General features: G+C 37.5%; 1 protein-coding gene across 1 annotated transcript in view; it reads left to right on the top strand.

Moving 5' to 3' along the window:
* The window catches only part of LOC111197112 (interaptin-like), a 526,024-nt gene that overhangs the window by 145,870 nt on the left and 367,447 nt on the right, over nucleotides 1-12,707 (top strand). The window lies entirely within an intron of this gene.

Consider the following 12,707-nt stretch of genomic DNA (forward strand, 5'->3'; position numbering starts at 1 on the left):
TGACAAACTTCCTAGATGAAAAAGGCATTTCCACAATAAAGGAAGCACATTTCCCCTGCCAAGGGAGACTGTGGAAATATTGGTGTCAGAAGAACAAGGAACTACATCGACCTCAAGGTTGCAACATAGAACTAACAAGAAGCAGAATACAAATGGAAATGGAGGAAATCCGTGAGCAGCAGAAAGCATGTGGCCTCACTGAATTCATGAAGTTATTTATAGAAAAACTGAATACACAAACTGCTGATGAGCAGTGCAGATGAGCAGATGATCAACATCTTTCTGGACAAGCACAACTCAGATCTGTCATCCCTCCAGAAGGACTATGATGACAAGTGGACGAAGATTTTGAATCTAAAGAAGAAGCATGATAAATCTGGGCAACTAGAGAAGGAACCAACAGAACTTGAAAAGATTTCAGAAAATCTTAATGCTGCAAAATTTGGCTTAGAGCACATCTTTAGGGAGATTGGTCAGATATATGAATCACACATGTCTGTGAAGAAGAATAAAAAACAAGCAGAAGAAAAACTGAATAGACTTTGTCTACCAGAACTTGCAGCAGATCTGATTATATCAGGATATCCACTGGAGCTGATGGACGGTGATGCTGCTCATGTTCCTCTGATCTGGGTTTATGCAGTTCTGGATGAACTAATCAGAAAACTGGGAGACCAGAGAGTCTTTGTGTTGTCTGTTCTGGGAATTCAGAGCTCAGGGAAATCCACCATGCTCAACACCATGTTCGGACTCCAGTTTGCAGTCAGTGCTGGAAGATGCACCAGAGGAGCCTTCATGCAGCTGGTGAAAGTGTCTGAGGAGATGAAGGAGGAACTGAAGTTTAACTACATTCTGGTTGTTGATACTGAAGGTCTTCGTGCTCCTGAACTGGCTGGAATGTCAATAAGACATCATGATAATGAACTGGCAACATTTGTAGTGGGGCTTGGATCAACATTTTTGGAGAAAACCCATCAGAGATGCAGGACATCTTTCAGATTGTTGTTCAGGCCTTCATGAGGATGAAGAAGGTCAGACTGAACCCCAGCTGTGTGTTTGTTCATCAGAATGTTACTGATGTTGCAGCTGGAGATAAAAACATGGAAGGAAGAAGACGTCTGCAGGAGAAACTGGATGAAATGGCAAAGCTTGCAGCTAAAGAAGAAGTTTGTGAGGCAGAAAGTTTCAGTGATGTCATTGCATTTGATGTACAGGAAGATGTGAGATACTTTGCACAGCTCTGGGAGGGCAGCCCACCAATGGCTCCACCAAACCCATCCTACAGTGAGTGTGTTCAGGAACTGAAAAATACCATTCTCAAAAAAGCCCCTACATCTCACACACTGACACTGTCTGAATTCAGCACACGTTTAAAGGACTTGTGGAGTGCACTCCTTTATGAAAATTTTGTCTTTAGCTTCAGAAACACACTGGAGATCGCAACTTACAGAAAACTGGAAGCTGAATTTAGTAAATGGACCTGGACCCTGAGAAGTGTCATGTGGAGTATAGAAGATAAACTTCTGTATAGAATAGAAAATGGAGATCTTCATGTGGGTGAAAACGACCTTATAGAAAATATGAAGAAGACACGAGAGGAAGTGACAAAGTCAATGATCCAATTCTTTGAGGAGGACAGGGACAAAGACACTCTGATTCAGTGGAAAAGCAGATTCACTTCTAAAATTTAAGAACTTTATGATGAACTGGTCATAGAATCAAAAACAAAACTTGGTGAAGTCATTGAGCAGAAGAAGACTAAAGAGACGCTGGAGAAAAGAAAGACAGATTATGAAAAGAAGCTCTTTAATCTGAGCAAGGAGCTGGCTCTGAGTCAAAACAAGGAAAAGACAGATGAAGACACACTCAAGAGAGAATTTGACAATGTATGGAGGAAATGGATCACTGACATCACAAAAGACACACCAAAAGTTAAGGACATAGATTTTTGGGAGGATGTTAGAAGAATCTTGTCTGAAAGCTTTGAAATGTCCCTTGTGCATGAACGTCTTTCACAGGAAGCCTATAAAACTATCAACAGTCTGGGACATTTCTGTGATTACATTGTTTTGAACAAGAATGACAATATTTCTAACAAGAGTGAACAACCTCAGACTCAGGCAAAGAGAGGATGGACTTCAAACCATGTGCAGATTGTGAGTAATATTTTTAGGAAGAAAAATTATGCTAATGCAGAGGAGCACATCTCAATAAGAGACCTAATCAATGACATTGTTGAGAAAACATCACAGATAATTAAGGCAATATGGCGTGCACAGTCTGGCTACAACAGTGGTCAGGTTCAGCAAATAATAGATTTAGTCAAAAACACTGTAAAAGAATATCAAATAAAAAAGCAGAGCTATGTGTTTAGGAAAGAGTTCACCGTGGATCTGTGCCTGTTTGTATGTGACCTGACAAAACCCACATTTCTTGAACAATTCAAGAGAGCAAACAATCCAGAACATTACCTGGAGAGTCAGAAAGAGCAGTACTATAATGTCTACAAGAACTTCTGCCAAGGTGCCACAACAACAGCAATATTTGGAGAAGTTCTCTGCAGCAAACTTGAACCATCAATACTGCAAGCTGTTTACAATCAAACTGCTATCAATGTGGCAGCAGAAATGAGGGCTTCAATTCCTGCATTAATGAGTAACAGATCAAACCTGGAGAAGCATATCCTGAGAACCCTTGCAGAGGAGGAGAACTTTGAGAACTACAGAGAATACATTCACAATCCCAAACAGTACTTCACAAGATTCATCTTGAATCAGGCTCTCAAGTACCTCAATAATGAGAAATACAAGATTCAGACCATTTTCAGAGGAAATTTGGAAAACAAAAAGCTGAAAATTAACAATGCAGTCTATGTTGCAACAGACGAGGTCAGAAAAAAACATGGTAATGCCAACATGTGGATGAAATGCTTTTCCAAAACTCTAATAGAAGATCTGAAATTCACTGAAATCTCAAATGTTGATTCTATGGAAATCACAGACTTTGATTTTCTTAGCAAAATTTTAACTGAAGGTCTTACAAAAATGGTGAAAAATCTCAGAGATGCAGATATAAAACTGGAAATGCTCCAGAAGGGGTCAGAGGAGATTTTGATTGATCATTTCTGTCAGTGTTGCTGGGCCCAGTGTCCTTTCTGTAAAGCCATCTGCATCGGCACAATGAAAGACCATGATGGAGAACACAGTGTTCCTTTCCATCGGGCACATGGAATCAGTGGGATGTATTACAGAGGAACAGTGAATCTTCGTTCTGATTTCTGTACAACTGCGGTTCAGACTGATAAAAGATTTTTGCCCAGTGGAGAATCAAAGTCAGTTCCTTACAAACAGTACAGAACAGCAGGAGGAGAGTACGCTACCTGGAACATCACCCAAGACTGCTCTGAGCTGCCGTACTGGAAGTGGTTTGTGTGCAGATTCCAGAAGGACCTGGAAAACCTTTACAGTAAAAAATTCCAGGGGTCAGGAAAAATTCCTGATGAATGGAAGAAGTACACCAAGGAGGATGCTTTAGAGAGTTTGAACAATTACATATAAAGACAAAGAGAGGTTAAATGAAATCATTCTCATATATAATGGATTCTTGCACTTAACAAAACAACTTCTAAATGAATTCTCACGCAAATCATTAATTTTAGGACAAAATATTAAGTCTTATTTTAGTTTATATGTCTACACAATAAAATGGTCTAAAATAAGATTTTGGTACATTGCCTTACACTGAATGATTTGCTTCTTTTATATCAGTTTCTTTTTTGCATATAGAGTAAAATGTATGTGATGATTCTACTGCTAAAAATCCTATTTAGAATCAGTGTAACAAAAATGTATTTTTCTTTGCCTTTTTAATAACGCTATCCATGTAAACTGATGTGAGCTCAAGTGGAAATCAAGTGGTAACTTTTCAATTTCTAATAACAAAACTGCATTTTTATAGCATTACAGTTGATAAGGGATAAAGTAAACTGTTTACCCTTATATGATTCACTCTTATCTTTATCACTCTTATATTAATCACCTTTTCTTTACATCTGCCTCTGTGTGTTTCTGTATCTTACTCAACTGAAAATGTACTTCTTTACAACATGCATCTATATTCAACTCATGCTGTGTAAATGTTGTTCAGTAGAAAAGTAGGTGAAGCAAACTGTCCATTGTAATAAGTAACAGACAGGAATATTCAGGGTTTTATTTTCACTCCAAAATGTGATTGTGCACAGCTGCACTTGTGCTGCACTGGTGTTCAAAGTTCACTCTCATCCCTTCACCTGCATCTCTGTGCTTCTTTCTGCTTGTATTTCTCTTTTCTTAATAAATATATTTCTCATTACAATGGTGGCTCTGCTTTTCTTTACTGGCAGTCACTAAACTGATGTTAGAAAAAAATAACATTAGACACACATACTGGTTGGATCCTGGTTGAATCAGTGAAATATTCTACATTAAAACAGTACACATACTGGATATATGGGTGTAATTAACCTGGCTAGATCATATTAGTTTCATAGTGTCCTGAAAGAAATTCTTACTGACTTACTGACAGAAGGTACAACAGTGTCACACTTTTCTCACCTGATTAGGATTTCCACCCCGTCTCGTAAAATACAGAAACGTGCTTTCAGGTAATTAAATGTTACGTCCGGTATTGAACCAACACAATTTGTTTCCATATTTCAATAAATGTCCAAAACACACGTCTGTCACACACACTGTTTTTTAAAGACTAATGAGTGATAATTTAATTAATATACAGCAGTATTAGACATTATCCATTCCCATTTAAAAAACAAATAACATATATAAAACATACCACCGCTGCAGGCGCCTCACCCTACAGGAGACAGGCTCATGGTGCCAGACGAGCAGAGGTGGGCGTCCCTTACTTTCATTTCTGAAAGGTGGCAACCTTACACCTGAATGAAATGGGAGGCTATTATATGGGTCACCAGGATGCCCCCACTGTAGACACAGAGACATAAAAATGTCAGAATGTATCTGTGCAATCCACAATAGTTCAGGAATAAAAACATTCTGTGAGCAGATCAGATCAAAAAGGAGCTTTTTCATTAAAGCACATCACTGTATCATTTACAGTGAACTAAATTCCAAAGGAAAGAACAGTCCCCTTGTTAAAACATGTGGATGTTTAAAGATGTTTTGTGGTTCTTTTGCTGCTTCAGGCACTTGATGCCTTGAATGTCTGCATGACGTTATAAAATCTGAAGACTATCAAAAAAAAAAGTGCAGTGCAGGATCCAGTGTCAGAAAGTTGGGTCAGTGTCAGAGGTCATGGATCTTCCAGCAGCAAAGAGTAAAGCATTCTTCAAAAATCATTATTCTAGATCTACATTCTATAGAACAAGTGAAGAAATCACAAAACAACAGCTTAAAATATAGTGTTCAGAATTCCAGTAGAAATAGGTAAGAAACTCATTACCAGGTACAGGAAGTGACTGATTTTAATTTTAGTTTTCAGTCCTGACGCTGTCAGTCTGCCTGCTCTGGTGTTTTACCAAATATTATGTTTGGGAAATATTTATTTAAAGATAACTTCCATAATTATTTTTTTACACTCATAAAATATATTTATAGGCTGATAGTTAGGGAGTAAAGTTGTTCCAGTGTCTCAGTCATGAGGAGAAGTGAAGACTAACTTTATTGTATTTATTTTTGTTTGATTCAGTGATAGTTCAGTGCTGTTCTGTTGAAACTTAGATTACTACACCTGCATATCAGATAGACTACATGTTGCCATTTAAGTCCACCTATTATAAATCTACAACTCTCAGTATATGCACTGTAACATATGTATGAGCCTTTTATAAAGACCAGTAGGTGGCATTGCTCTACTGGTCAGTGATTATATATATAATGTATAATTATATATAATAGTTTTCTGAAAATATGATAAAAGAAAAATAATAAATGTTACAATTTACATCCAGTCTAAACTGGGTCTAAACTAATCTCTAAGCAGGGAGTGTGGACACAGAGCAGAATAAAGAAGAGCTGATTTTTGTTTTACTATCAAACAGTCATTACACTAAACTATTCCAAGAATGCTAACAATTTGTGTCAAAATGTTACAAGATATTAAAGGTCAGGGGCCTCATGTACTAAAGGTGCGTACGCACAAAAACATTGCGTACGCTATATTTCACGCTCACGATCAGATGTGCTAAATTTTTACTTGAACGTGTGAAAGTGCGTTCCCCCACGGAACTTTTGTTTCGGGCGTACGCCTTTTTTTTGTACGTATGTATTGTGTTTTTGTCATTTGGCGACAGTTAGAGGCGATGCATTGAAATTACACCTATTAAGATATTCTTTATGCACACATTGTAGTCAGCATTACTGGGTAAAATAAAGTTAATAAATCAGACAATTTCATTGGCTTACATAAATAATCGATCAACGTGTTTCACTTAGCCTAGATTATATAAACATGCGCTGGAGTTGTTGGAGTTGGCAACGTTGGCATCATTGGAAAATATTGCTAATGGCCAAATTCATTGAGAGCGCATTTTACGTGACCATTATGTTTTTTTGGCCCATGAGGATGACTGGCTTATAAGCCGTTTTAGATTTCCAAGAGCATAAGAGGATAAGAAAACAAGCTGAGTGTGTGACGTGTGGCTTCTTGGTGAGCAACTCATTTAAAGAATTTAAATGAAATCATTTATTATCCCTCTTAGAATAATACAATTTAAAACATGGGTAATTATATGCTACGCATATATAATAATAATAATAATAATAATAATATAATAATAATAATAATAATAATAATAATAATAATAATAATATTTTTTATTATTATTTTTTTTTTATTATTATTATTATTATTATTATTATTATAACTTTATACTCTGCGTAATTGAGGGAGAAGTCATGGCAGGTGTGATGTTTTCGTGCACTTGCGCTTGATTTCAAGTTGATTGTGATGTACTAAGAGAATGTACGTGGGATTCTGCCTACGCACGGTTTGATAAACTTTTCAGGTCTGAGCGTACGGAACGTTTTAGTTGGAAGTCCACGCAAGTCTTAGTACATGAGGCCCCAGATGTGTACAAAGTAATGCAATATCTATTCATTTATTGTTTTCTTTCTGAAATTAAGGGTGTTCATGCTGCTTTTGTTGTTTTTCGAGGGTATTAAAATAGAGTTTATCCTGCTTTTACTAGATGATGAAGCATTGCTGTGACCATTTATAGTAAGTGACAACACCATCACAACTCCCTTCATTTTGTTACCTCATCTGAAAAATATTGGATTGAGCTCCATATTTCCAGACAACACTGTTCCACTGCTCCCAAAGGAGCGTCCATAGACATTCGGACATATATTGTAGTGTCATTTTGCCACCATGTACAGTGGGTATGGAAAGTATTCAGACCCAATTTAATTTTTCACTCTTTGTTTCAATTCAGCCATTTGATAACATCAAAAAAGTTAATTTTATTTCTCATTAATGTACATTCAGCACTCAATCTTAAAAGAAAGGGTCTGAAAACCTATGAGCATGTGATATTCAGTTTTTCTTTTTTAATACATTCAGCACTTAATCTTAAAAGAAAAAAATGTAGGATTTTTTGCAAATGTATTAAAAAAGAAAAACTGAATATCACATGCTCATAGGTTTTCAGACCCTTTGTGACACTTATATTTAACTCACATGTTGTTCACTTCTTCTGATCCTCCTTGTTCTCCTCGTTCTCCTCTACTCGTTCATTGGAGTCGAGCTGTGTTTATTTGAACTCATTGGACTTGATTAGTTCAGGCACACACCTGTCTATATAAGAGCTCACAGCTCACAGTGCTGTCAGAGCAAATGAGAATCATGAGGTGGAAGAAACTGCTCCAGAAGCTCATATAGAATTGTGGCACAGATCTGGCCAAGGTTACAAAAAAAATCTGCAGCTCTCAAAGTTCATAATTCTTTAATGGATGTTTTGGATGACCGAACTCTTCCTACTGAGCAAAACTGAGCAATCGTGGCAGAAGAGTCTTGGTGAGAGAGGTAAAGAAGAACCCAGAATGCAGATGGGAGTTTTACTTACACAAAAGGGTTCTGGGGGCAGAAGAAAAAGTGATTGGTTCAGAGAAACAATTGGTTGTTTCTCTGAACCAATCACTTTTCTTTCTTCCCTCAGAACCTTTTTGTGTAAGTAAGATCCCCTTCTACCCAAAGATCACTTTGGCTGAGCTGCAGAAATGCAGTAGGGAGAAAGTGCCACAAAGTTAACTATCCCTGCACCTCTCCACCAGTCGGGGCTTTATGGCAGAGTCATATGAAAGCCCGCTTCGGGACAACTCTGTGATCCTTCTTGACTGACCCAGCCAGAGCCCTGACCCAAACCCAATTTTGCATCTCAGGAGACACCTAAAAAATGACTGTCCACCAACGTTCACCATCCAACCTGACGGAGCTGGAGAGGATCTGCAAGGAAGAATGGCAGAGGATCCCCAAATCCAGGTGAAAAATTTGTTGCATCATTCCAAAGAAGACTCACAGCTGTACTGGCTCAAAAGGGTGCTTCTACTCAATACTGAGCAAAGGGTCAGAATATAATGCGTGTATAGTGTGTGGATGTGTGTACACTGCGTGTGTGTGGTCTACTGGGCACAGTGCTGGTTGTATTGGTAGCAGTGCTGGTTATAAAGTCTGACTGGCAATGCTTTTTCTTCTGACACTTTGGATAAAGGGGTTTCGAGTGTGAGAATCTCCAGCTTGTCCCTCAGGAGTGCAGGCTGTATAATGGTAATTAATGCTGTGGATTTTAACTATTACATTGTCACTTTCAAATGAGTTGTGTATAGTTAAGTCAGTTCAAAAGGCTTTTATTGTCATCCAAGTACAAATACACAGTAGAGTGAAATTACCTCCAGAACCGAAGAAAAATACAATATACACTATATTGCCAAAAGTATGCTTTCGCCCGCATTGTGTTTGGTGATGTGAGGCTTGGATGAAGTTGCTCTGCCATGGAAACCCATTCTATTAAGCTCTCTACTCTTCTCTTACTGTTCTTGAGCTAATTTGAAGATACATGAAGTTTGGAGGTCTGTAGTGATTGACTTGAACTTACTTAGCTCCTGAGAGATCCATTGTTTCACTTGTTTTAGATGGTCCAGCGAATACTTACAAAAAGTAATACAAAAAGGATTAGTGTGTGCAAAAAAAATGAAAATGTGCAACAGGTTAAACAAACAGAACTATAATGCTGCCATGAACAGCAGACATTAGATAGTTTAACAGACATTGCAGTATCAACACAGTTCAGTCTGATTGTGAGAATACGATGCAGATGTAACATGCTTTGAAATTTAGGTCACTATCTTGCAAGATATATCAAGATGCTCATTGCTTTATTACACCATGGCAACAGTCTATTTTCACACCTTGCATCTGCACCATTAAAATAGCACTGGAACTTGTGAATACAGTGGCTTGCAAAAGTATTCATTCCCCTTGAACTTTTCCATATTTTGTCACATTACAACCACAAACATAAGTATATTTAATTGGAATTTAATGTGAAAGACTAAAACAAAGTGGTATACAATTGTGAAATGGAAAGAAAATTATGCATGATTCAAAACATATTTTACAAAAAAAAAACCTGAAACGTGCTGTGTGCAAAAGTATTCATCCCCCCGAGTCAATTCTTTGTGGAAGCATCTTTCGCTGTGATTACAGCTGCAAGTCTTTTGGGGTATGTCTCCACCAGCTTTGCACATCTAGTGACTGAAATACTTGCCCATTCTTCTTTGCTAACCAGCTCAAGCTCAGTCAGATTAGATGGAGAGCATTTGTGAAAATCCACAAGTTCTCGATTGAGTTTTGGTCTCGACTTTGACTGGGCCATTTTAACACATGAATATGTTTTGTTTTAGATCATTCCATTTTAGCTCTGGCTTTATGTTTAGGGTTGTTGTCCTGCTGGAAGGTGAACCTCCGCCCCAGTGTCTAGTCGTTTGCTGACTCCAACAGGTTTTCATCCATCTTCCCATCAACTCTTACCAACTTCCCTGCCCCTGTTGAAAAGAAGCAGCACCAGAGCATGATGCCACACACAGCATTTTGCATTTTGGCCAAAAAGTTTTGGTCTCATCTGACCAAAGCATCTTGTTCCAGATGTTAGATGTGTCCCCAACATGGCTTCTGACAAACTGCAAAGGGGATTTTTTATGGTTTTCTTTTAACAATGGCTTTCTTTTTGCCACTCTTCTATAAAGACCATGTTTATGCAGTGCACAACTAACAGTTGTCCTGTGGACAGATTCCCCCACCTGAGCTGGGGCTCTCTGCATTTCATCCAGAGTCACCATGGGCCTCTTGACTGCATCTCTGATCAGTGCTTTTCTTGTTCGGCCTGTAAGCTTAGGTGGACGGCCTTGTCTTGGTAGGTTAAAAGTTGTGCCATACTCTTTCCATTTCCAGGTGATGGATTGAACAGTGCTCTGTGAGATGTTCATCAAATCTTGGGAAATCTTTTTACAGCCTAAGCCTGCTTTAAACTTCTCCAAAACCTTATTCCTGACCTGTCTGGTGTGTTCTTTGGACTTCATGATGCTGTTAACTCCCCATATTGTCTTAAGCAACCTCTGAGGCCGTCACAGAGCAGCTGTATTTGTACTGAAATTAGATTACACAAAGGTGGACTCTCTTTAGTCATTAGCAGTCATCAGGCAACTTCTGAATGCAATTGGTTGCACTCAGAGGAAAGGGGGCTGAATACTTTTTGCACATTGCACTTTTAAGTTTTTTATTTGTAAAACATGTTTTGAATCATGCATAATTTACTTCACTAATAATTTAATCCACTTCACAATTGTATACCACATTGTGTTGGTATTTCACCCTGAAAAAAAAATCTAAATATGAGTATATTGTGACAAATAGACAAATAGAGTATATTGTGTATAATGTGACAAAATATAAGCCACTGTATATCCGCAGCGATAGGCGTGGTTGTCTGAAAGTGAGGTGTGTTCAGGTATATACAGTATTATTTGTATTGGCATCGATAGATGCACCACTGATTAAAACCCTGACAAAAGTCAACCACCAGATGTCCATAACTATCTTAGCTACGCAGGTGTGCCATGTATACCCTTGCTCATTACACTCACACACACACACACAAGAACGTGCTGCAGCACTCAAACAAACTTTTAAAAAGACACAAAGACACACTGACACCCCCTAAATCTAACTACATGGTGAACGGTTGACAGCTCACCTATAGATCACTATAGGCCCCAAAATAGGGCCCATAGTGACGCAGGACCCTCAGAGTAACCACCAACTCAGCCAACCCACAATATCAAGGCTGGGTGAAGGCTTGTGGGGGTGGTGGTCTGTGTGAGAGATAATAGGGTCATCCACAACAATGGTGCAGATGCAGCGTAGTGAAATCTATAGCTAAGCAGAATAACATTTGACTTTTTATCATCATCCCTCAGGCTCCTAAATTTATAATATGTTTTTTGGAAATAAAAGTGTTCACATTTAATCATTATAAACTACATCTACAGCCTACAGCTGTTGGTTTACTTGTCACATGGTGCAATATTCTTCATTATACTCTCATGTGTGAGAGCTGGAATCCTTAGGGATCACAGAGAAACCTCATCAAACCGGTTATGTGTCAGTTTGTGTATCAGTGAGTGGATCACTGTTTGTGCTGTGTCACTCTGTAACTACCACAGTTTAATGAAATAGTAATTAATAACAGATTTAACCTGAACCTGAGTCTGAAGGCTGACCAAATCAGAACTGGAAGTTATTTTCTTTTTCATAAACATTTCTGATCACTTGTCTTCCTGCTGTCCTCGTTTCTGCCCAGGTAAGTAATGTCTTATAATTGTTTTGACATTGATATGACTAAGAGCTATCTTACCATTATTGAGTAAATTTGGGTAGTATTTTAAATAAGCTATAGTCTATATATAAGCATAGAATCGACCTAGAAACTGCATGTTACTGTTTTGTATAAAGAGAAACTGAATGAATTAAAAACTGTGTAAATAATGTAAACTCAGCTCTTGTTTTCTTAGAGAGATTGAAATCACTGACGTTCATCATTTAAATGAGCGTGTTTTAAAAATATGAAACTAGTTCTGTTTATGATTGTAGGATCCTGGTTAATAAGTGACTAAGAGCCTGCAGTATTGATCACAGAGCTGTGTGTCTGCTAATATATCACTGACTGCATTTAAATACTTCATAATCTAATACCTGCACAACCCAACAGACTTCATTAATAATCCCATAATCCCATAAATTAAGTAATTGTAATTAGGTAATAATGAAAGTAGAAATGAAGTAAAGTTTACTAAAAGAAAGGACTGATTCAGTAAAAATAAAAAAGTAAAGTTTACTAAAAGAAAGGATTGATTCAGTAAAAATAAATGAAGTAAAGTTTACTAAAAGAAAGGATTGATTTAGTAAAAATAAAAAAGTAAAGTTTGCTAAAAGAAAGCACTGATTCAGTAAAAATAAATGAAGTAAAGTTTAATAAAAGAAAGGATTGACTGAAGTTCAGTTCACTTTTTTACTCTATGTAACATTTAAGTCTTGAAAGCGAGTTGAAGTTACTTAAATTTATCTGAAATTAAATTTACTTAAAAAGCGAATGCAGAAAGTTGTGAAACTTTTTTTAAGTAAATTTTACGCATCAT

The sequence above is a fragment of the Astyanax mexicanus genome, chromosome 3, assembly GCF_023375975.1.
Source record: "Astyanax mexicanus isolate ESR-SI-001 chromosome 3, AstMex3_surface, whole genome shotgun sequence".
NCBI classification, from domain to species: domain Eukaryota; kingdom Metazoa; phylum Chordata; class Actinopteri; order Characiformes; family Acestrorhamphidae; genus Astyanax; species Astyanax mexicanus.